Raw genomic sequence first — 23,463 nt, forward strand, 5'->3', positions numbered from 1 at the left:
TGAACATTAATTCCCTCACCCTCTTCAATCTCAACTCAGCTTCTCAGTGAGTCTTTCCCATAATTATTACACACACAAAAAAAATATTTCCCATCCTTATATTTCCATTGCTGGATTCACTTTTCTTTTAGTCTATATAATTTTCACTTTCTAACATACACTATAATTTACTTATTTAATTATTTGACTTATTTTTTACTGGGTGTCAGTATTTCCCTTTCCCCTCTTGCTGCATCCAAATATATGCTCCACAATGAGGAGGGAATTTGTTCTCTGATGTGTTCTAAGCAGTTAGAAAACTACTTAAGAGGAAGCAGGGATAAATTAGGAGTTTGGGGTTAACAGGTATAAGATCGCCAGGAGAAATATCAATAACCTCAGATATGCAGATGACGCCACCTTTGTGGCAGAAAATGAAGAAGAACTAAAGAACCTCTTGATGAAAGTGAAAGAGGAGAGTGAAAAAGTAGGTTTAAAGCTCAACATTCAAAAAACTAAGATCATGGCATGGTCCCATCACTTCTTGGCAAATAGATGGGGAAACAATGGAAACAGTGTCAGACTTTATTTGGGGGGGGGGGCTCCAAAATCACTGCAGATGGTGACTGCAGCCATGAAATTAAAAGACACTTTTTCCTTGGAAGAAAAGCTATGACCAACCTAGATAACATATTAAAAAGCAGAGACATTACTTTGCCAACAAAGGTTCATCTAGTCAAAGCTATGATTTTTCCAATAGTCATGTATGGATGTGAGAGTTAGACTATAAAGAAAGCTGAGTGCCAAAGAATTGATGTTTTTGAACTGTGGTGTTGGAGAAGACTTTTGAGAGTCCCTTGGACTGCAAGGAGATCCAACCAGTCCATCCTAAAGGAGATCAGTCCTGAGTGTTCATTGGAGGGACTGATGTTGAAGCTGAAACTCCAATATTTTGTCCACCTGATGTGAAGAGCTGACTCATTTGAAAAGACCCTGATGCTGGGAAAGACTGAAGGCAGGAGGAGAAGGGGACGACAGAGGATGAGATGGTTGGATGGCATTACTGACTCAATGAACATGAGTCTGAGTGAACTCCAGGAGTTTGTGATGGACAGGGAGGCCTGGTGTGCTGTGGTCCATGGTGTCGTAAAGAGTCAGACACGACTGAGCATCTGAACTGAACTGAACTGAACTACTACTATGTAATAAATAAACAAGGACCTACTGTATGGCACAGGAAACTATTCAATATCTTGCAATACCCTAAAATGAAAAAGAATCTGAAAAAGAAAATGTATAACTTAATAACTATGCTATATACCTTAATCTAACACAAAATTGTAAATCAACCATACTTCAACAAAGAAACAGGAAAACTACTTGGTACATTTTCTGAGTAGACTAATGAGATTCAACTGCAGCTTTTTCTTTATTTAAACTTTTAACCTTATAATGGAGCATAGCTGACATTCAATTATAACTTTTTTCTTCATAGGTTAGTGATAAATATTCTAATTAGTATCATTCATAATAGTCTGCTCATTATACAGAACATCCAACGCCCATTCTACAGAATAACTGTCTCATTTAATCTATAAACTTTAACCATATTTTGCTAATTTTCTCACTATTTCTGTGTTGCTTTGATTACTTGGTATTAACACTGGGTTAGGAATGCTGGGGAGATCCATGTAACACTGTACTCCACTTTTGGAACATTTTTAAATTTAACTATTAGTAATATTCTTTGGACATTCAAAAGTATTTATCTAGAGATGTCATCACTAATTGAGACATTTAGATCCTGTGCCTTTGTAGGAATTGTACTCTACATAGTTAATAAACATTTCACTGATGGATAAAGTATAAAGTAAATACAAAAATTATTTCTGTGAGGATGAAGCATCCAAGAAAAGCAAGGGGTAAAAAAGATGTTATTGGATTTAATGTGAACAGGAATTGAAAAGATTAGCCAAACAGCTAAAAATTTACACAGACCCTACATAAAGATTGCTCAAAAAATTGTTTTTAAGTTCTGACTCTATTTGAAGGAATCTAAAATTGGTTACCTTAGATAATGCTCTATAGATGTAAGATTACTTAAGAACCTTATTCTTGAGTTCTATAACTGAATCACTGGCAGAACTATAGCCAGTGAAACCAATCAAAAAGGAAGAACCTTGCCCTTGTATATATATATATTAAAAAAAAAAAAACATGAAGAATGAATGTATATGTTTTCAGTTGGTTATATAAGTTCTCACATATTTAATTTCTCAGTCATCTGAAAGTTTAGTTGGAAACATGCTGTCCATTTTCTCTTAAATATCTACATAAAACAAAATATTTCCCATTTTTGATTGTTGGTGTTTTCTAAAAATAATAACATTCTCTTTCACAACCACACTGCATTTATGAAAATCAGGAGAAATTTACAAAATCAGGAGATTAACATGGGTAAAAATAACAAGTCTCTTATTTGATGTACAGATCTTAATCACATTTTGCTAATTTTCTCTACAATATCTTCTATAGACAAAGAAAATCCCGGATCATGTGCTGCTTTGATTATTTGGTTAAGTGATGTCTACCACATACTTTAGTAACTTGTGAAAAGATACTTTGAAAGTGAAAGTTTCTCAGTCGTGTCCGACTCTTATGATCTCATGGACTATACAGTCCTTGGAGTTCTCCAGGCCAGAGTACTGGGGTGGGTAACCTTTCCCTTCTCCAGGGGATCTTCCTGATCCAGGAACTGAACTGGGGTCTCCTGCATTGCAGGTGAATTCTTTACCAACTGAGCTATGAGGGAACTTCAGTAATTTGTGAAAAGATGCTTTGAGAATATGTAGGTATCCTCTTCTCCCCCTCTTCTCCCAACCCAACTACCACTGAGCCTATTTTTCAGTGTCATTTTATTTAGTTGCAATGTTTCCTTTAATCTGAAGTAGTTCTGCAATCTTTATTTTTATTTGAGTATTCTATTTTTGAAGTTATTTTGTAAAACAGTTATTTGCAATCATTTTGTAAAATACTGTAAAACATTAATAGATAATAGTTATCTGTTAATATTAGATAAATAAAAAGGTATAGATATATTACTATAATCCAATTAGTAATAATAATTTAAAGTTTTTTTATTTTATTGGAATATAGCTGATTTACAATGTTGTATCAGTTTCACATGTACAGAAAAGTGATTTGGTTATACATATATATGTACCTATTCTTTTTCAGATTCTTTTCACATCTAGGTTATTACAAGGTATTGAGTAGAGTTCCCTGTGCTACATAGCAGGTCCTTGCTGATCATATATTTTATATATAGTAGTGTGTATATGTTAGGCTTCCCAGATGGCCCAGTGGTAAAGAATCCGCCTCTAATACAGGGAATGCAAAAGATGAGAGTTCAATCTCTGGATCAGGAACATCCCCTGGAAAAGGAAATGGCGATCCTCTCCAGTATTCTTGCTTGGAAAATCCCATGGACAGGAGCCTGGTGGGCTACAGTCCATGGGGTTGCAAAGAGTCAGACATGACTGAAGCAACTGTACTGAGAAAACATAATTTTTGTCAGAACTTATTTAAAGAGGGCTAGCTATATAAGGTTTTATTAGTAGTGAATTAGCCTGAGCTCACATCAATTGTCTCATCTTCTGCTGCAGTTCATGGAGACCTAACTATCATTTGTGAAAGACTGCCAGGACTCCCTTGGATTCATATTCTTCAACTATTACTTTTAAGCTTTTCTGTGAAGCTCTTGTCCCTAAAATCTGATTTTTTTTCCTCCAAACCCCAGAGTGCAATGTCTTCTGTTTCTTTGCGCTCTACATCTTAATTAACTCAATATTGTCCTTTTTCTCAGATTATCTTGCCTAATGTTTTAGCATTGTTGCTTTTCAGTCGCCCAGTCATGTTTAACTCTTTGTGACCCCATGGACAGCAGCACGCCAGGCCTCCCTGTCCCTCACCACCTCCCAAAGTTGGCCCAAGTTCATGTCCATTGCATCGGTGATGCCATCCAACCTCTGTTGTCCCCTCCTCTTCCTGCCTTCAATCTTTCCCGGCATCAGGGACTTTTTCAATGAGTCGACATTTTGCATCAGATGACTTGGCATGGAACTGAATGTTCTAGCATATTGAGTACAAATTTTAAGCTTCACACTAGCAAATTTATCATTTACATTGGACATACAAAGTGTGGGTCTTGGCATAATGTGATGCCTATTGTGTACAAATAGTTCATTGCTGACTACTTATTGATCAACAGTCAGCTTTTATTTCATCATACTCTGATATTCTTTCCCTAATTTTAGTAATTGGACTTCTGCTTTTGTTCATGTCTTGTGAAAGTTTTTGTCATGTACCAATTCCAGTAATTTGTTCCAGATGACCCGCTTATGCTTCACTTACTATCCTGACTTCTTCAAATCACCAAGTGCTTCAGGACTGGGGGTCTTGCCTTCCAACAGATATTTCTTAGACAGAAGCAAGATGTCTTTGTACCATTTATTACCAGCCAGAGACTGGGTATATTTCTCTCTACTGTATCCAACAATTGTTATGGTTACTTTACAAAATCCCTGGTGACACATTGGTAAAAAATCCATCTGCCAATGTAGGAGAGACAGGTTCTATTCCTGGGTCAGAAACATCCCCAGGAGTAGGAAATAGCAACTCACTCCAGTATTCTTGCTTGGAAAATTCCATGGACAGAGGAGCCTGGTGGGATACAGTTGATAGTGTCACAAAGAGCACACACATAAGCAACCTACATAATATCACAATTTCACACTTTACAGCTGGCCTAGATTACTGCCATGTTCAGTATAAATTGTTTTGTTATTGCTGTTCAGTTGATAAGTTGTGTCCAACTCTTTGTGACCCCACAGACTGCAGCACACCAGTCTCTCTTGTCCTTCATTGTCTCCCAGAGTTCACTCAAACTCATGTCCATTGATTCGGTGATGCTTTCCAACCATATCATCCTCCTCCACCCCCTTCTCCTTTTGCCTTTGATCTTTCCCAGCATTAGTGTCTTTTCCAAGGAGTCAGCTCTTTTCATCAGGTGGCCAAAATATTGGAGCTTCAGCACCTGTTCTTCCAATGAAAATTCAGAATTGATTTCCTTTAGGATTTACTGGTTTGATCTCCTTGAGGCCAAAAGGACTCTCAAGAGTCTTCTCCAGCTCCACAATTAGAAAGCATCAATTTTTCATTGCTAAACCTTCTTTATGGTAACTCTATGGATGCCCCTAAACTTCCCTGGTAGCTCAGATGATAAAGAATCCACCTGCAATGTGGGAGACCTGGGCTTGATCCCTGAGTTGGGAAAATCCCCTGAAGGAGGGCATAGAAACCCATTCCACTGTTCTTGCCTGGAGAATCCCATGAACAGAGGAGCCTGGTGGGCTACAGTCAATAGTGTCAGAGTTGGACATGACTGAGAGACTAAGCACAGTACACATGGATGCCCCTACATGTATATGGTCCCCCTGAAAACTATAATATCATTTGATTAGCTTTTCATTCACTCTTTAAGCTAGTCAAACACAACTACACTCTGTGTACACAACTATTGAATACTTTATGGATAATCCAACACTAAGCGTTATTCTTATTCTCAATCTTTTGTTGCTCGTTCTCCACATTTCCTGTAATATAAACTCTTTGCTCTAAATCTGGACACCAAATTTATCCCTGGTAGTTAAGATTTCACTTTAGCACTTGATATCTATTGCATTGATATTTGTTTTCCAATATTCTTCAGCAAAGACTTGCAATTCCAGCTTTTCCCTGTTAGGAGTTATTTGTGAGAAAGTAGTTTATGTTCACAATTTGCTTTTCCTTTCACCCAACCAAACTCAATACAGCATAGTTTTGACTCCATATTTTATGTTTTTGTATTTAATTAACAATGACTTACTTTTGATGGTGTCTGAAAGAACTAGAAAAAAAAATGTATAAGCACCATCCATACATTTATGATCTCATAATGTTAGGACTGCCCAGATCTATCCAGAACCAAAAAGTATATTTCCAGTCCTATAAGCTATCAAGATCCCATAAGAATAAAAAAACAGTCATGAACAATATGTCTAAGATCAAACATTCTAATCCATGTAAGAGTGACATAGTCAGCCTCCTCCCTTTTCTCCTAATAACATTTCTGCTATTTGTCTGGTGACAGCCAGTGAAATGAACTAGGAATAAAGGAAGGACTTAATAACTTGTGACTAATGGTCAAAGAAATTTACTCACATGAGTATTTGTCAAGATCCACTGTTCAGATATGGATTTCAGCTGAAATAAGATTAGTTCCCATCATGATGGTTCTAATTACTAATCAGGAGTAGAAAATTAATTGGGGTATGGCCACATCCCTGTGAATGATGGGAGTGTATTGAAATTTTTTAAGTATCTTATAAGTAGAATACACCAAAAATCTGACAGATGCATAGGACGGCATTCTATGTAAATTCTGAGGAAAAAAATAGCTAACCTATCATCTAAAGGAGTAAAGCAACACTGGACTCAGATTTACCTTCTACAACAGATGACAATAGCTACAGAATAAGGACTTGTTGAAAGAAAATGTTTATATCCCATTAATTCTACTCAAGCAAGCCATTTGTCACATGTGAAGACAGCAGAATGTTTTAGTTATGTAACATTTTAGAATATGTACATCTACTTACAATGCTCAAGATTATTTTATAAAGAAGAAACGTGACTGATTAAGAAAGATATGGGAAGCAGAACAGGGGAAAGCATAAGGGGACAGAAGAAAATGTATGTCAGCAGGACCAGTGGCTAAGCCCTTCTGGAATCAGCAAAACAGCTTGGGAGGAAGTGCTGAGTTTATTATTCAGGAGAATTTGTGGTTGAATTTTTCACCTCTTGCCATGCTTTTCTTCCTTCCCCAGCCCTCCTTCCCTGGCTACTGTCTCTAGGGTAAGCCAGGAAGGAGAAAGTTGGCACAAAGAGGAAGTCAGTATGAAAGCAATGAGGAAATGGAGTCAATACGAGGGCTATGACCTCTTCCTAAACAGAGAAAGGAAGTAAAAACGTGAAATTCTGAGTTACAACAATTAAAAAGAGGGCTGTGATTTGGGATGTATGGACAATTAATCTTCCATGCCAGTTTTTGCTTTTAAGCACAAGTTGTTGTTGTTTAGTTGCTAAGTCGTGTCTGACTCTTTTGTGACCCCATAGACTGTAGCCCATCAGTCTCCTCTGTCCACGGGATTTCCCAGGCAAGAATACTGCAGTTGGTTGACATTTCCTTCCCCATCCAGGGATCGAACCTGTGTTTCCTGCATTGCAGGTGGATTCTTTACCAATGAGCCACCAGGGAAGCCCCAAGCCTATTTAGTTAACTTGAGTTAAAAATGACTGGTTCTTGGGACTTCACTGGTAGCCCAGTGGTTAAGATTCTGAGCTCCCAGTGCAGGAGGTCTGAGTTCAATCCCTGGTCAGGGAACTAGATCCCACCTGCTACAACCAAGAGTTTGTATGCCAAGACCAAGGGTTTGCATGCTGCAACCAAGAGTTCTCATGCCCCAAATAGGACCTGGCACAGCCAAATAAGTAAATATTTTTGAAAAATTACTGGTTCTTACCCAACTCGGGAGATAGAAAAGGAACAGCAGCAAGAGATGAACACAGGACCAAATTAAGACTTTCAGATTGTTCCAAGATCTGAAGACACTATGGTGCTCTTTCATACACATTATTCCAGTTCAATTCAGTTCAGTCACTCAGTCGTGTCCTGCCAGGGTCCAGCCCCGGTGGATCCAGGGTGATTCGAAGGTGGGGGGATGGCGTCGGCGTCTTTGGAAAAATACATATTTAATTACAGATATATAGAGAGATTAGAAACGGATAGTGTAGTAGGAGATAGTGTAGTGGAGAAAAGGAGGCTGAATCCAGATGGGAATTCAGCCAGAGAAACAGGAGCAAAAAAGAAGCGACATGGGGGAATCAGTCTTTCTGGAAACTGATCCAATTTCTTTATTTTTCGGTTTGCTTATATATCTTTTGTTACATATAGGGATGAATACAGAGTCACGCGGGGGTCAGCAGTCCTGACCTTTATCAAAATCAGATGCTTCACATAAATGTATTTAAAAAAAAAAAAAAAGGTCTTAGGGATATTACATCATCTTCTGGCCATGAGTGAGACCTGCTGACATTTTATGATCCTTTCTTTCTGATAACCAAAAAACTTATTTCTTCCAAGGGTGTTTTTTCTTAAACCAGGCACCACCCTCCAAATAAAGTTGCATTCCTATAGGGTGAGGGTGTAGTGAGTTATAATCAAGAAAGGAATTTATTTAACCCAAGGTTAACATGATTAACCTTAAAGGTTAATACTTATTTCTCTTATATGCTTAAAGGTTAATACTTATTTCTCCTATATGTTAGTTATATTCATTATAAGGGCAGGGAACATGGAGATTTAGCAGCAAACATCAGCCCAACAAATGAAAATCCTTTCACCAATGCTCCCCTTAAGATCTATTTAGTCTTAAGATAGTGATAAAGTTACATTTTTACATAACAAGGACACAGTGATTTATAACAAAGCACAGTGGTCTATTACAAAAGAGAAAATCCATTAATTCAAAAAGTCTAGTATTGCTAACATCAAAAACTACTATATTTCCTTTTCTATATTCCAAATACATTGATTAATATATTCCCAGGTGCCTAAGGATATGGAGGCCTGGTGGCAATCACTGACTCAACAATGAGAAAAGCCCTGTGCTAAGTAAGACTTTCAAAATACTCCAAAACTCTGTGCTGTTTATGGTTGAGAGGTAGTAAACAATCATGTGCATAGTGGCAGGAGTATGGATAATCCTGTCACACAAGCTAGTCTGTCAGCAGAGAGGTTTGACCTGAGACATGCTTGTCCCACCCAGGGGAGGGAATTAGCAGCAATTATTGACACAACAAATGAAAAGCCCTTCACCAATATAATTCCTAACCAACCCACTATACTAATAATTTCTAACTCCCCAAAAGAATCTGCCTTTAGTAAGTCTAAAACATCTCGTGCCTCTCAGGTTGGGAGGCTGTAAACAATCACATGTGGCCAGACAAACCTATATAGGCGGGCTAGATAATCTTCAGAGGAGTCCATAAGCTGAAACACTCTTGTCATGCCCAGGAATTTTTATTGCCTTGGAGCTGCATGTTTACTCCTTCTCCGAGAGAAACGTTATGGGGGAGAGCATAAAACAGACGCTGGTTTTGGGGTAGATGCTCGGGAACAGGGGGTTTCCTGAGGCTTGATCACGCCTTTGCGTATGCCAAGCCTCCTTCCTCATGACCTTTGCCATGGGCGGAGTTCCTCACGCTGGCTCCCGGCAGTGTCCGACTCTTTGCGACCCCATGAATCACAGCACACCAGGCCTCCCTGTCCATCACCAACTCCCGGAGTTCACTCAGACTCCCATCCATCGAGTCAGTGATGACATCCAGCCATCTCATCCTCTGTCGTCCCCTTCTCCTCCTGCCCCCAATCCCTCCCAGCATCAGAGTCTTTTCCAGTGAGTCAACTCTTCGCATGAGGTGGCCAAAGTACTGCAGTTTCAGCTTTAGCATCAGTCCTTCCAAAGAAATCCCAGGGCTGATCTCCTTCAGAATGGACTGGTTGGATCTCCTTGCAGTCCAAGGGACTCTCAAGAGTCTTCTCTAACACCACAGTTCAAAAGCATCAGTTCTTCTGCACTCAGTTTCTTCACAGTCCAACTCTCACATCCATACATGACCACTGGAAAAAACATAGCCTTGACTAGACAAACCTTTGTTGGCACATAATTCAAAACAAAAAATATACTGAACATTCCAACATGAATAAGGAATTGCAAAAAAATTCTGGATTATTGCCTAACAATTACTCCTTCAAAGGTTTGTTATCATTTAAAACATGAAAAAGTTTTCTTCAATTAGAATTGTATGGAAAAATTTGTATGTGTGTTGTGTCTGTGTGCAAATCTGTATATTTCTTCTTGATTCCCATCAGTGAAATTCACACAGCCTCAGCTGCTTCATAATTTGCCTTGCTCCAGGATTTCCTCATCCTTTCTCTTAGGTTATACCTTTATATTCTTATTTGATTCGCCCTCTCCTCTTAGAAAGTGAAAGTATTTGTTGCTCAGTCACGTTAAACTCTTTAGGAAACTATGAACTCTAACCCACCAGGCTCCTCTGTCCACGGGATTCTCCAGGCAAGAATACTGAAGTGGGTTGTCATTCCCTTTTCCAGGGGATCTTCCCAACCCAGGGATCGAAGCCAGATCTCCAGCATTGCAGGTGGATTCTTTACCATCTGAGCCATCTGCGTCTGTTCTCTCTCAAATGTCATACTCCTGTCAGTTAATAACTCATCTTGAATGTATTCTTTACAGCTTGTTTACCTCTTTCTTCAGTCTCCTACACTTACAAAGCCTTGAGTTAGCAATGAAGGTAGCTCCTCTCCTGACTCCTTTTGCTCTAGCCTTAGACCGTTCCATGTCTGGTCTCAATGAGACAGGTGACAATGAATATGCCTTGTCCTACCTTTGTGCTCCTTCAAATTGTCCCTGCCGTCTAAAAATACTGTTAATATTAAAGGAGGCAACGATTATAAAGTGCATGCTATACTGTTGAGAAAGATTAGACAAGCATTAAAATGTGCTTCTGGTTTGTTTGACATGGAGCTAGCAGGCAGAGACAGAGCTGCACATGAGTTTTGTGCTATTAATACTCACCCCAAATTTTTTTATTTTTGCATTGGGTTTAAGTACCTATAGTCAAGCTATATAGTGCATGAGGTTCTCATGGCAAGTATACTGGGGTGGTTTGCCATTCCCTCCTCCAGGATGACTGTGAGACTTGGACCATAAAGAAGGCCAAACACCAAAGAATTGATGCCGTCAAACTGCAGTGCTGGAGAAGACTCCTGAAAGTCCTTTGGACTGCAAGGAGATCAAACTAGTCAATCTTAGAGGAAATCAACCCTGAATACTCATTAGAAGGACTGATGCTGAAGCTCCAGTATTTTGGTCACATACACAAAGAGCCAACTAATTGGAAAAGTCCCTGCTGCTGGGAAAGATGGAGGGCAGAGGATGAGATGTCTGGATGGCATCACTGATGCAATGGTCATGAACTTGGGCAAACTTCAGAAGATGATGAGGGACAGGGAGGCCTGGTGTGCTGCAGTCCATGGGGTCACAAAGAGTCGGACATGACTGGGCAACTGAATGACAACAGTCAAGTTAAAAAAATAATGTTCACTCCCTAAGGGAAGTGTTCAGATATAACTTTTGCAACATCAATAATGAAAAAATGCACTCTGAAAATTTAAGCAATTTGAATATTTATTTCTTCTCCTTTCCCTTTTCCTCTCACCTTGTTACATAGTTTCTAAATAAATATTTTAGAATCATGGAATTATTATTATTGTTATTATAATCACTAACCTTTCTTAGGAATTTCCATTTCTCTTTAAAGAACAGTTTTTCGTACTCACATAATTTTTTTTTTTTTGGGGGGGGCAGTCGCTCAATCGTGTCCAATTCTGTGACCTCATGAATCGCAGCACACCAGGCCTCCCTGTCCATCACCAACTCCCGGAGTTCACTCAGATTCACATCCATCGAGTCAGTGATGCCACCCAGCCATCTCATCCTCTGTCATCCCCTTCTCCTCCTGCCCCCAATCCCTCCCAGCATCAGAGTCTTTTCCAGTGAGTCAACTCTTCGCATGAGGTGGCCAAAGTACTGGAGTTTCAACTTTAGCATCAGTCCTTCCAAAGAAATCCCAGGGCTGATCTCCTTCAGAATGGACTGGTTGGATCTCCTTGCAGTCCAAGGGACTCTCAAGAGTCTTCTCCAACACCACAGTTCAAAAGCATCAATTCTTCGGCACTCAGCCTATACTCATATAATTTTATTACCATAGATAAAGTCATTCAGTTCAGTTCAGTTCAGTTCAGTCACTCAGTCGTGTCCGACTCTTTGAGACCTCATGAATCGCAGCACGCCAGGCCTCCCTGTCCATCACCATCTCCGGGAGTTCACTCAGACTTACGTCCATAGAGTCCGTGATGCCATCCAGCCATCTCATCCTTTGTCATCCCCTTCTCCTCCTGCCCCCAATCCCTCCAAGCATCAAATTCTTTTCCAATGGGTCAACTCTTTGCATGAGGTGGCCAAAGTACTGCAGTTTCAGCTTCAGCATCATTCCTTCCAAAGAAATCCCAGGGCTCATCTCCTTCAGAATGGACTGGTTGGATCTCCTTGCAGTCCAAGGGACTCTCAAGCGTCTTCTCCAACACCACAGTTCAAAAGTATCAATTCTTCGGTACTCAGCCTTCTTCACAGTCCAACTCTCACATCCATACATGACTACTGGAAAAACCATAGCCTTGACTAGACAGACCTTAGTCAGCAAAATAATGTCTCTGCTTTTGAATATGCTCTCTAGGTTGGTCAGAACTTTCCTTCCAAGGAGTAAACGTCTTTTAATTTCATGGCTGCAGTCATCATCTGCAGTGATTTTGGAGCCCAAAAAAATAAAGTCTGACACTGTTTCCACTGTTTCTCCATCTATTTCCCATGAAGTGATGGGACCAGATGCCATGATCTTCGTTTTCTGAATGTTGAGCTTTAAGCCAACTTTTTCACTCTCTTCTTTTACTTTCATCAAGAGGCTTTTTTGTTCCTCTTCACTTTCTGCCATAAAGGTTGTATCATCTGCATATCAGGTTATTGATATTTCTCCCGGCAATCTTGATTCCAGCTTGTGTTTCTTTCAGTCCAGCGTTTCTCATGATGTATTCTGCATATAAGTTAAATAAGCAGGGTGACAATATACAGCCTTGACGTACTCCTTTTCCTATTTGGAACCAGTCTGTTGTTCCCTGTCCAGTTCTAACTGTTGCTTCCTGGCCTGCATACAGATTTCTCAAGAGGCAGGTCAGGTGGTCTGGTATTCCCATCTCTTTCAGAATTTTCCACAGTTTATTGTGATCCACACAGTCAAAGGCTTTGGCATAGTCAACAAAGCAGAAATAGATGTTTTTCTGGAACTCTCTTGCTTTTTCCATGATCCAGTGGATGTTGGCAATTTGATCTCTGGTTCCTCTGCCTTATCTAAACCCAGCTTGAACATCAGGAAGTTCACAGTTCACGTATTGCTGAAGCCTAGCCTCGAGAATTTTGAGCATTACTTTACTAGCATGTGAGATGAGTGCAATTGTGCAGTAGTTTGAGCATCTTTGGCATTGCCTTTCTTTGGGATTGGAATGAAAACTGACCTTTTCCAGTCCTGTGGCCGCTGCTGAGTTTTCCAAACTTGCTGCCAGATTGAGTGCAGCACTTTCACAGCATCATCTTCCAGGATTTGAAACAGCTCAACTGGAATTCCATCACCTCCACTAGCTTTGTTCATAGTGATGCTTTCTGAGGCCCACTTGACTTCACATTCCAAGATGTCTGGTTCTAGATGAGTGATCACACCATCGTGATTATCTGGGTCGTGAAGATCCTTTTTGTACAGTTCTTCTGTGTATTCTTACCATCTCTTCTTAATATCTTCTGCTTCTGTTAGGTCCATGCCATTTCTGTCCTTTATTGAGCCCATCTTTGCATGAAATGTTCCCTTGGTAGCTCTAATTTTCTTGAAGAGATCTCTAGTCTTTCCCATTCTGTTGTTTTCCTCTATTTCTTTGCATTGGTCGCTGAAGAAGGCTTCTTATCTCTTCTTGTTATTCTCTGGAACTCTACATTCAGATACTTATGACTTAATTCTCATGTTTAACTGGTTTTATTGCTGACCATCCCTTTAATATTTCTTTTAGATTTTTACAATTTTTTCCTTCATTTTAAGGCAGTAAGATATGCATAATAAAAAGTTTGCCATTTTAATGACTTTTAAGTGTGCAACTCGGTGGCATTAAGAATATTTGTAGTGTTAGTTTAACCATCACCACTATGTTTCAAGAAAGTTTTTAAAATCATTGCAAACAATAAAGTCTACTCCTTAAGGAATGACTCACCAGCGCCCCCTGTCTCAGTTCCTTGTAATTTCTATTCTACTTGCCATGTTAATTTGCCTAGTCTCAATGGGTGAATTTAACTGAGATGACCATCATATCTACTACTGTGGGCAGGAATCCCTTAGAAGAAATGGAGTAGCCATCATAGTCAATGAAAGAGTCCAAAATGCAGTACTTGGATGCAGTCTCAAAAATGACAGAATGATCTTTGTTCATTTCCAAGGCAAACCATTCAATATCACGGTAATCCAAGTCTATGCCTTGACCAGTAATGCTGAAGAAGCTGAAGTCGAACAGTTCTATGAAAACCTACAAGACCTTCTAGAAGTAACACCCAAAAAAGATGTTCTTTTCATTATAGGGGACTGGAATGCAAAAGTAGGAAGTCAAGAAACACCTGGAGTAAAAGGCAAATTTGGCCTTGGAGTACAGAATGAAGCAGGGCAAAGGCTAATAGAGTTCTGCCAAGATAACTCACTGATCATAGTCAATACCCTCTTCCAAAAACACAAGAGAAAATTCTACACATGGACATCACCAGATGGTCAACACCAAAATAATTGATTATATTCTTTGCAGCCAAAGATGGAGAAGCTCTATAGAGTCAGTAAAAACAAGACTGAGAGCTCACAGTGGCTCAGATCATGAATTCCTTATTGCCAAATTCAGACTGAAATTGAAGAAAGTGGAGAAAACCACTAGACCATTTAGGTATGACTTAAATCAAATCCCTTATACTATACAGTGGAAGTAGAAATAGATTTAAGGGACTAGCTCTGATAGAGTGCCTGATGAATTATGGATGTAGGTTCATGACACTGTACAGCAGACAGTAATCAAGACCATCCCCAAGAAAAAGCAATGCAAAAAGGTGAAATGGCTGTCTGAGGAGGCCTTACAAATAGCTGTGAAAGGAAGGGAAGTGAAAAGCAAAGGAGAAAAGAAAAGATATACCCATTTCAATGCAGAGTTTCAAAGAATAGCAAGGAGAGATAAGAAAGCCTTCCTCAGTGATCAGTGCAAAGAAATAGAGGAAAACAATAGAATGGGAAAGACTAGAGATCTCTTCAAGAAAATTAGAGCTACCAAGGGAACATTTCATGCAAAGATGGGCTTGATAAAGGAGAGAAATGGTAGGGACCTAACAGAAGCAGAAGATATTAAGAAGAGGTGGCAAGAATACACAGAAGAACTGTACAAAAAGATCTTAATGACCCAGGTAATCACAATGGTGTGATCACTCACCTAAAAGCCAGACATCCTGGAATGTGAGGTCAAGTGGGCCTTAGGAAGCATCACTACGAACAAAACTAGGGGAAGTGATGGAATTCCAGTTGAGCTCTTTCAAATTCTGAAAGATGATGCTGTGAAAGTGCTGCACTCAATATGCCAGCAAATTTGGAAAACTCAGCAGTGGCCACAGGACTGGAAAGAATCAGTTTTCATTCCAATCCCAAAGAAAGGCAATGCCAAAGAATGCTCAAACTACTGCACAGTTGCATTCATCTCACACACTAGTAAAGGATTGCTTAAAATTCTCCAAGCCAGTCTTCAGCAATACGTGAACCATTAACTTCCAGATGTTCAAGCTGGATTTAGAAAAGGCAGAGGAACCAGAGATCAAATTGCCAACATCCGCTGGATCATGGAAAAAGCAAGAGAGTTCCAGTAAAACACCTATTTCTGCTTTATTGACTATGCCAAAGCCTTTGACTGTGTGGATCACAATAAACTGTGGAAAATTCTGAAAGAGATGGGAATACCAGACCACCTGACCTGCCTCTTGACAAACCTATATGCAGGTCAGGAGGCAACAGTTAGAACTGGACATGGAACAACAGACTGGTTCCATATAGGAAAAAGAGTATGTCAAGGCTGTATATTGCCACCATGCTTATTTAACTTCTATGCAGAGTACATCATGAGAAATGCTGGGCTGGAGGAATTACAATTGGAATCAAGATTGCCAGGAGAAATATCAATAACCTCAGATATGCAGATGACACCACCCTTATGGCAGAAAGTGAGGAAGAACTAAAGAGCCTCTTGATGAAAGTGAAAGAGGAGAGTGGAAAAAGTTGGCTTAAAGCTCAACATTCAGAAAATGAAGATCATGGCATCTGGTCCCATCACTTCATGGCAAAACAATGCGAAAACAGTGGAAACAGTGGTTTACCTTATTTTTCTGGGCTCCAAAATCACTGCAGATGGTGATTGCAGCCATGAAATTAAAAGACACTTACTCCTTGGAAGGAAAGTTCTGACCGACCTAGAGAGCATATTCAAAAGCAGAGACATTACTTTGTCCACAGAGGTCCATCTAGTCAAGGCTATGGTTTTTCCAGTAGTCATGTATGGATGTGAGAGTTGGACTGTGAAGAAAGCAGAGTTCCGAAGAATTGATGCTTTTGAACTGTGGTGTTGGAGAAGACTCTTGAGAGACCCTTGGACTGAAAGGAGATCCAACCAGTCCATCCTAAAGGAGATCAGTCCTGGGTGTTCATCGGAAGGACAGATGTTGAAGGTGAAACTCCAATACTTTGACCATCTGATGCGTAGAACTGACTCATTTGAAAAGACCCTGATGCTGGGAAAAATTGAGGGTGGAAAGAGAAGGGGACAACAGAGGATGAAATGGTTGGATGGCATCACTGACTCAATGGGCTTGGGTTTTGGTGAACTCCGGGTGTTGGTAATGGACAGGGAGGCTAAAGTGCTGTGGTTCATGGGGGTCACAAAGAGTCAGATGCAACTGAGCGACTGAAATACTTTACAGGAGCTTCCCCAGTGTCTTAGCAGTAAAGAATCTTGTCTGCAATGCGAGAGACCAAGGAGATGTGGGTTCCATTCCTGGGTCCAGAAGATCCCCTGGAGGAGGAAATGGCAACCCACTCTAGTATTCTTGTCTGGAACTTCCCATGGAGAAAAATCTGATGGGCTACAGTCCTTGGGTTCACAAAAAGTTGGACACAACTAAGCACACACAAGTACTTCATATGATGTGGAGTCACACTACATTGTCCATTTATGTCTGAATTTGAGCAAACTCTGGGAGATAGTGAAGAACAGAGGGGCCTGGCATGTCATGGTGCAGGGGGTCCCAAAGAGTCAGATATGACTTAGCAACTAAACAACAACACCATGTTTAGCTTATACCACTTAGCATGATGCTTTCAACGTTCATCCATGTTACAGAATGTATCACAACTTTATTCATCTTTAAGGCTAAATCATATTCCATTGTAAGCCATATTCCATTGTTTTACTTTAGTATTTGGTCAAACAAAATCTGTATTCGACTTTATTATTTTCTGAAGATTTAAATTTACTTGATTTCTATTTTTATTGAGGTAACGTTGTTTTATAACAGTGTGTAAGTTGCATGCGCACATTATCGTTTGAATTCTACATACACAATTGCATGCTCACCACCAGAAGTCTAGTTTCCCTCCATCACTGTGCAGTGGCAGTCTTTTTGACTTGAAGACTATTATGTCTGACAAAGTATGGTTACATCCACCCTCTTTTGGCTGTCATTTGGAGTATTATCTTCCATTCCTTTGCTTTGAGCCTCTGTCCATCTTTAGAGCAGAGATGAGTCTCCTGGGGGCAGCATAGACCTGTATGTTGTTTTTTAATCTACCTCACCACTGTGTGTCTTTTCATTGGTGAGCTCCATCCATTTACATTTAGACTGATTGCTGATAAATGAAGATTTAATACTGCCATTTATCTTTTGTTTTCTGGTTGCTCTGTATCTCCATTGTTTCTTTTTCCTTGTGTTTCCATTTGCCATTTTAGCCTGGTGGTTTTCTGTGATGTATCTCTTCACTTCCTGCTTTTTTATGTTTTGTGTTTCTGCTCTTGGTTTCTTTTGTGTGTGCATGCGGTTATCATTGTGGTTTCTTTAAATGTCTCATAGATAAAATAGTCCTTTTTTTTCTGCTGCTAGCATCTTAAAGCATCTTATCTTCATTTTTCTATACAGGTCCCATCATTTTATTCTTCCCCTTTAAGGTTTTTGTTATCACAAATTATCCTTTTGTTGTTGTTGTCAAATTGTCACTAAATTGAAGTAGCTATATTTATTTTTAATGTTTTATTATCTTTTACCTTTTATCTTTACATGTGACCTAGCACGGGTGATCTAGCAATTCTAACTCCTAGCTTTTTACCTGAGATGTGGAAACATATATCCACACAAAATCTTGTACACAAACTTTCATGGGTGTGTGTTAGTTATGCAGTCGTGTCGGACTCTTTGCAACCCCATGGTTATGACCAACCCAGATAGTACATTCAAAAGCAGAGACATTACTTTGCCGACTAAGGTCCATCTAGTCAAGGCTACGGTTTTTCCTGTGGTCATGTATGGATGTGAGAGTTGGACTGTGAAGAAGGCTGAGCATCGAAGAATTGATGCTTTTGAACTGTGGTGTTGGAGAAGACTCTTGAGAGTCCCTTGGACTGCAAAGAGATCCAACCAGTCCATTCTGAAGGAGATCAACCCTGGGATTTCTTTGGAAGGAATGATGCTGAAGCTGAAGCTCCAGTACTTTGGCCACCTCATGCGAAGAGTTGACTCATTGGAAAAGACTCTGATGCTGGGAGGGATTGGGGGCAGGAGAAGGGGACGACAGAGGATGAGATGGCTGGATGGCATCACTGACTCGATGGACATGAGTTTGTGTTAACTCCGGGAGTTGGTGATGGACAGGGAGGCCTGGCGTGCTACGATTCATGGGGTCGCAAAGAGTCGGACATGACTGAGCGACTGAACTGAACTGAACTGTACATGTGTCCCCCGTCCTGAACCCCCTCCCATAACCCTCCCCATTCCATCCCTCAGGATTGTCCCAGTGCACTGGCTTTGAATTCTCTGTTTCATGCATCAAACTTGGACTGGTGATCTATTTTACATATGGTAATATACATGTTTCAATGCTATTCTCTCAAATCATCCCACCCTCGCCCTCTCCCACAGAGTCAAAAAGTCTGTTCTTTATATCAGTGTCTCTTTTGCTGTCTTGCATATAGGGTCATCATTACCATCTTTCTAAATTCCATATATATGCAATAATATACTGTATTGGTGTTTTTCTTTCTGACTTACCTCACTCTGCATAATAGGCTCCAGTTTCATCCACCTCATTAGAACTGATTCAAATGCAGTCTTTTTAATAGCTGAGTAATATTCCATTGTGTATATGTGCCACAGGTTTCTTATCCATTCGTCTGCCAGTGGACTTCTGGGTTGCTTCCATATCCTGGCTATCATAAACAGTGCTGCGATGAACATTGGGGTACATGTGTCTTTTTCAATTCTTGTTTCCTCAGTGTGTATGCCCAGCAGTGGGATTGCTGGGTCATATGGCAGTTCTATTTCCAGTTTTTTAAGGAATCTCCACACTGTTAACCATAGTGGCTGTACTAGTTTGCATTCCCACCAACAGGGTAGGAGGGTTCCATCTTCTCCACATCCTCTCCAGCATTTATTGTTTGTAGACTTTTGGATCACAGCCATTCTGACTGGTGTGAGATGGTACCTCACTGTGGTTTTCATTTGCATTTCTCTGATAATGAGTGATGTTGAGCATCTTTTCATGTGTTTGTTAGCCATCTGTATGTCTTCTTTGGAGAAATGTCTATTTAGTTCTTTGGCCCATTTTTTGATTGGGTCATTTATTTTTCTGGTATTGAGTTACATGAGCTGCTTGTATATTTTTGAGATTTTTTGTCAGTTGCTTCGTTTGCTATTATTTTCTCCCATTCTGAAGGCTGACTTTTCACCTTGCTTATAGTTTCTTTTGTTGTGCAAAATGTTTTAAGTTTAATTAGGTCTCATTTATTTTTGCTTTTATTTCCATTACCCTGGGAGGTGGATCATAGAGGATCCTGCTGTGATTTATGCCAGAGTGTTTTGCCTATGTTTTCCTCTAGGAATTTTATAGTTTCTAGTCTTACATTTAGATCTTTAATCCATTTTGAGTTTATTTTTGTGTATGGAACCACATCTTCTTTATCCATTCAATTATCTTTGGACATTTAAGTTGTTTCTGTGTCCTGGTTATTGTAAATAGTGCTGCAATGAACACTGAGATGCATGTGTCCTTTTGAATTATGATTTTCTCTGGGTATATGCCCAGGAGTGGAACTTTGGGGTCATATGGTAGTTCTATTTTCAGTTTTTTAAAGAACCTCCATACTGTTCTTCACAGTAGATATACCAATTTACATTCCCACCAATCATGTAAGAAGGTTCCATTTTCTCCACAACTTTTCCAACATTTATTGTTTGAGATTTTTTATGATGGCCATTCTGACTGGTATGAGGTGATACTTCAATATACATTATGACTTATAAGTGAAGTCGCTCAGTCGTGTCCGACTCTTTGCAACCACATGGACTGTAACTTATCAGGCTCACCTGTCCATGGGATTTTCCAGGCAATAGTACTGGAGTGGATTGCCATTTCCTTCTCCAGCGGATCTTCCTGACCCAGGGATCGAACCCTGGTCTCCCGCATTGTAGACAGACGCTTTACCGTCTGAGCCACCAACATTACCAAAGCAAAAAGTTGTATTATTAGATGTCCAGATATTGGTTATGTGATAAAGAATACAACTGTGTACCCCAGTGTTCATTGTGGCACTATTTACAATAGGTAGGACATGGAAGCAACCTAGATGTCCATCAACAGATGAATGAATAAAGAAGTTATGGTACATGTATACAATGGAATATTACTCAGCCATAAAAAGGGATGAATTTGAGTCAGTTCTAGTGAGGTGGATGCACCTAGAGCCTGTTATACAGAGTGAAGAAAGTCAGAAAGAGAAAAACAAATATTGCATATTAATGCATAATTATGGAATCTAGAAAAATGATACTAATGAACCCATTTGCAGGGTAGGAACAGAGACACAGACATAGAGAACAAACTTGGAGATATAGCAAGGGAAGGAAAGGGTGGAATGAATTGAAAGAGTAGTATTCAGACATATACATTACCATATGTAAAATACATAGCTAGCTGGAATTTGCTGTATAACACAGGGAGCTCAAGCTAGCACTCTGTAACAACCTAGAGGGATGGGATGGGATGGGATAGGTCAGTGGAAAGGAGGTTCAAGAGGGAGGGGATATATGTATACTTCTGGCTGATTCACATTGTCATATGGCGGAAACCAAAACAACATTGTAATGTAATTATCTTCCAATTAAACATTTTTTTAATTTTTTAAAGATTTAAAAAAGAATATAACTGCATAAATGTACACATGTGAATTTGGGGATGTTGGCAATATTCTTTTCTGGATCTGAAAGACAATTAGTTGAACATGTTCATTCTATGAAACGTATGGTACTGAACAATAAGACTTTGTTACTGTGTGTACTTTTTTGTATGCATTTACACTTCAGAAGTTGGCTTAAAACTTAACATTCAGAAAACTAAGATCCTGGCATCCAGTCCCATCCCTTCATAGCAAATAGATGGGGAAACAATGGAAACAGTAAGAGACTTTATTTTTTTGAGCTCCAAAATCACTGCAGTTGGTGACTGCAGCCATGAAATTAAAAGATGCTTGCTCCTTGGAAGAAATGCTATGACCAACATAGACAGCATATATAAAAGCAGAGACATTACTTTTCCATCAAAGGTCTGTCTAGTCAAAGCTATAGTTTTTCCAGTAGTCATGATGGATGTGAGAGTTGGACTATAAGAAAGCTGAGCACTGAAGAACTGATGCTTTTGAACTGTGGTATTGGAGAAAACTCTTGAGAGTCCCTTGGAGTGCAAGAAGATCTAACCAGTCCATCCTCAAGGAAATCAATCCTGAATATTCTTGGGAAGGACTGATGCTAAAGCTGAAACTCCAATACTTTGGCCACCTGATGCAAAGAGCTGACTCATTTGAAAAGACCCTGATGCTGGAAAGATCAAAGGCAGGAGGAGAAGGAAATGACAGAGGATGAGCTGGTTGAATGGCATCACCGACTCGATGGACATGAGTTTGAGCAAGCTCTGGGAGTTGGTGATGGACAAAGAAGCCTGGTGTGCTGCAGTCCATGAGGTAGCAGAGTCAGACATGACTGAGCAACTGAACTGAATTGAACATTAAAAAAAAAAAATTCCAAGTGCCTTAAGGAAATCTACTAGTGAAACTAGAGAAATAATTTTAAGTGACCTAAAAATTTAGGAGGGGAGCCTGGGACTATTTCAGTCTAAAAGCATCCTTTCTCCTCTACAATTTTAATTTCACTGCATTCTCCTCTCTTAAGTTAAGCAGCAGCTAGAATCACCACTAAGTGATTCACAAGTAAGGCTTCAAGCTCTGTAGGAATCCTCATAAGGAAAATTCATGCAAGTCTGTCATGTCTCTGTGTCAAAGGAGAGTTTTGGTTTTTGTTTTTACCAGAGAACTCCAAGGTAAAGATTAAGTATTAATGTATTCTAGAATATTGTAATGTATTATTACAATATTACATTTATTACAATGTATTGTAATTATTAATGTATTCTAGAATAATGTGATCTATTCTTGCCTGGAAAATCCCATCGACAGAGGAGCCTGGTGGGCTGCAGTCCATGGGGTCGCTAAGAGTCAACGCGACTGAGTGACTTCGCTTTCAGTTTTCACTTTCCTGCATTGGAGAAGGAAATGGCAACCCACTCCAGTGTTCTTGCCTAAAGAACCCCAGGGACAGGGGAGCCTGGTGGGCTGCCGTCTATGGGGTCACACAGAATTGGACACGACTGAAGCGACTTAGCAGCAGCAGCAGCAGTATTCTAGAGGCTTGGCTTTCTGTTAACTGTGACAATAGGGGTGAAGAGAGAACCCTTCTTTCTGTATGGCTTGTCTCTCAGGCTTCCAAAGATCTGAAGAGGAGTGTTGCTGGTAGGCTTTTCCAGAAGCAGATGTGGAGACAAAGTTGAAGGTGTAAAAGATTTATTAGGGATTAATACCTGTTGGTTCAGAAGTAAAGAATCTGCCTGCAATGCAGGAGACTTAGGTTCAGTCCCTGGGTCGGGAAGACCCCCTGGAGGAGGGCACGGCAACCCACTCCAGTATTGTTGTCTAGAGAATCCCATGGACAGAGGGCCCTGGTGGGCTACAGTCCATAGGGTCACACTGAATCAGACATGACTGAAGCAACCAAGCATACATGCATGCAATACCTCTGAAAGGAAACAGAGGGGCAAGGGTGTGGGAGAACAGGATAGAATAAAGGAAGAAGCTGAACTGTGATGCAGCCCCTCCCCCAAAGTCTCAGCCATCTGGGTAGTTAAGGCTAGAGGAAATGTTGACCCTCAGAGTATCATAATAACGAATTGCTCTGACAAAGGCTTTGTAATTCATAGGAAGGAAAGTGAATTAGAGAAACCACAAGATCACAATACATTTACTGGTAGGAGAAAAGTACTCTT

The sequence above is a fragment of the Oryx dammah genome, unplaced genomic scaffold (genome assembly GCF_014754425.2).
Source record: "Oryx dammah isolate SB20612 unplaced genomic scaffold, SCBI_Odam_1.1 HiC_scaffold_29, whole genome shotgun sequence".
Taxonomy (NCBI): Eukaryota; Metazoa; Chordata; class Mammalia; order Artiodactyla; family Bovidae; genus Oryx; species Oryx dammah.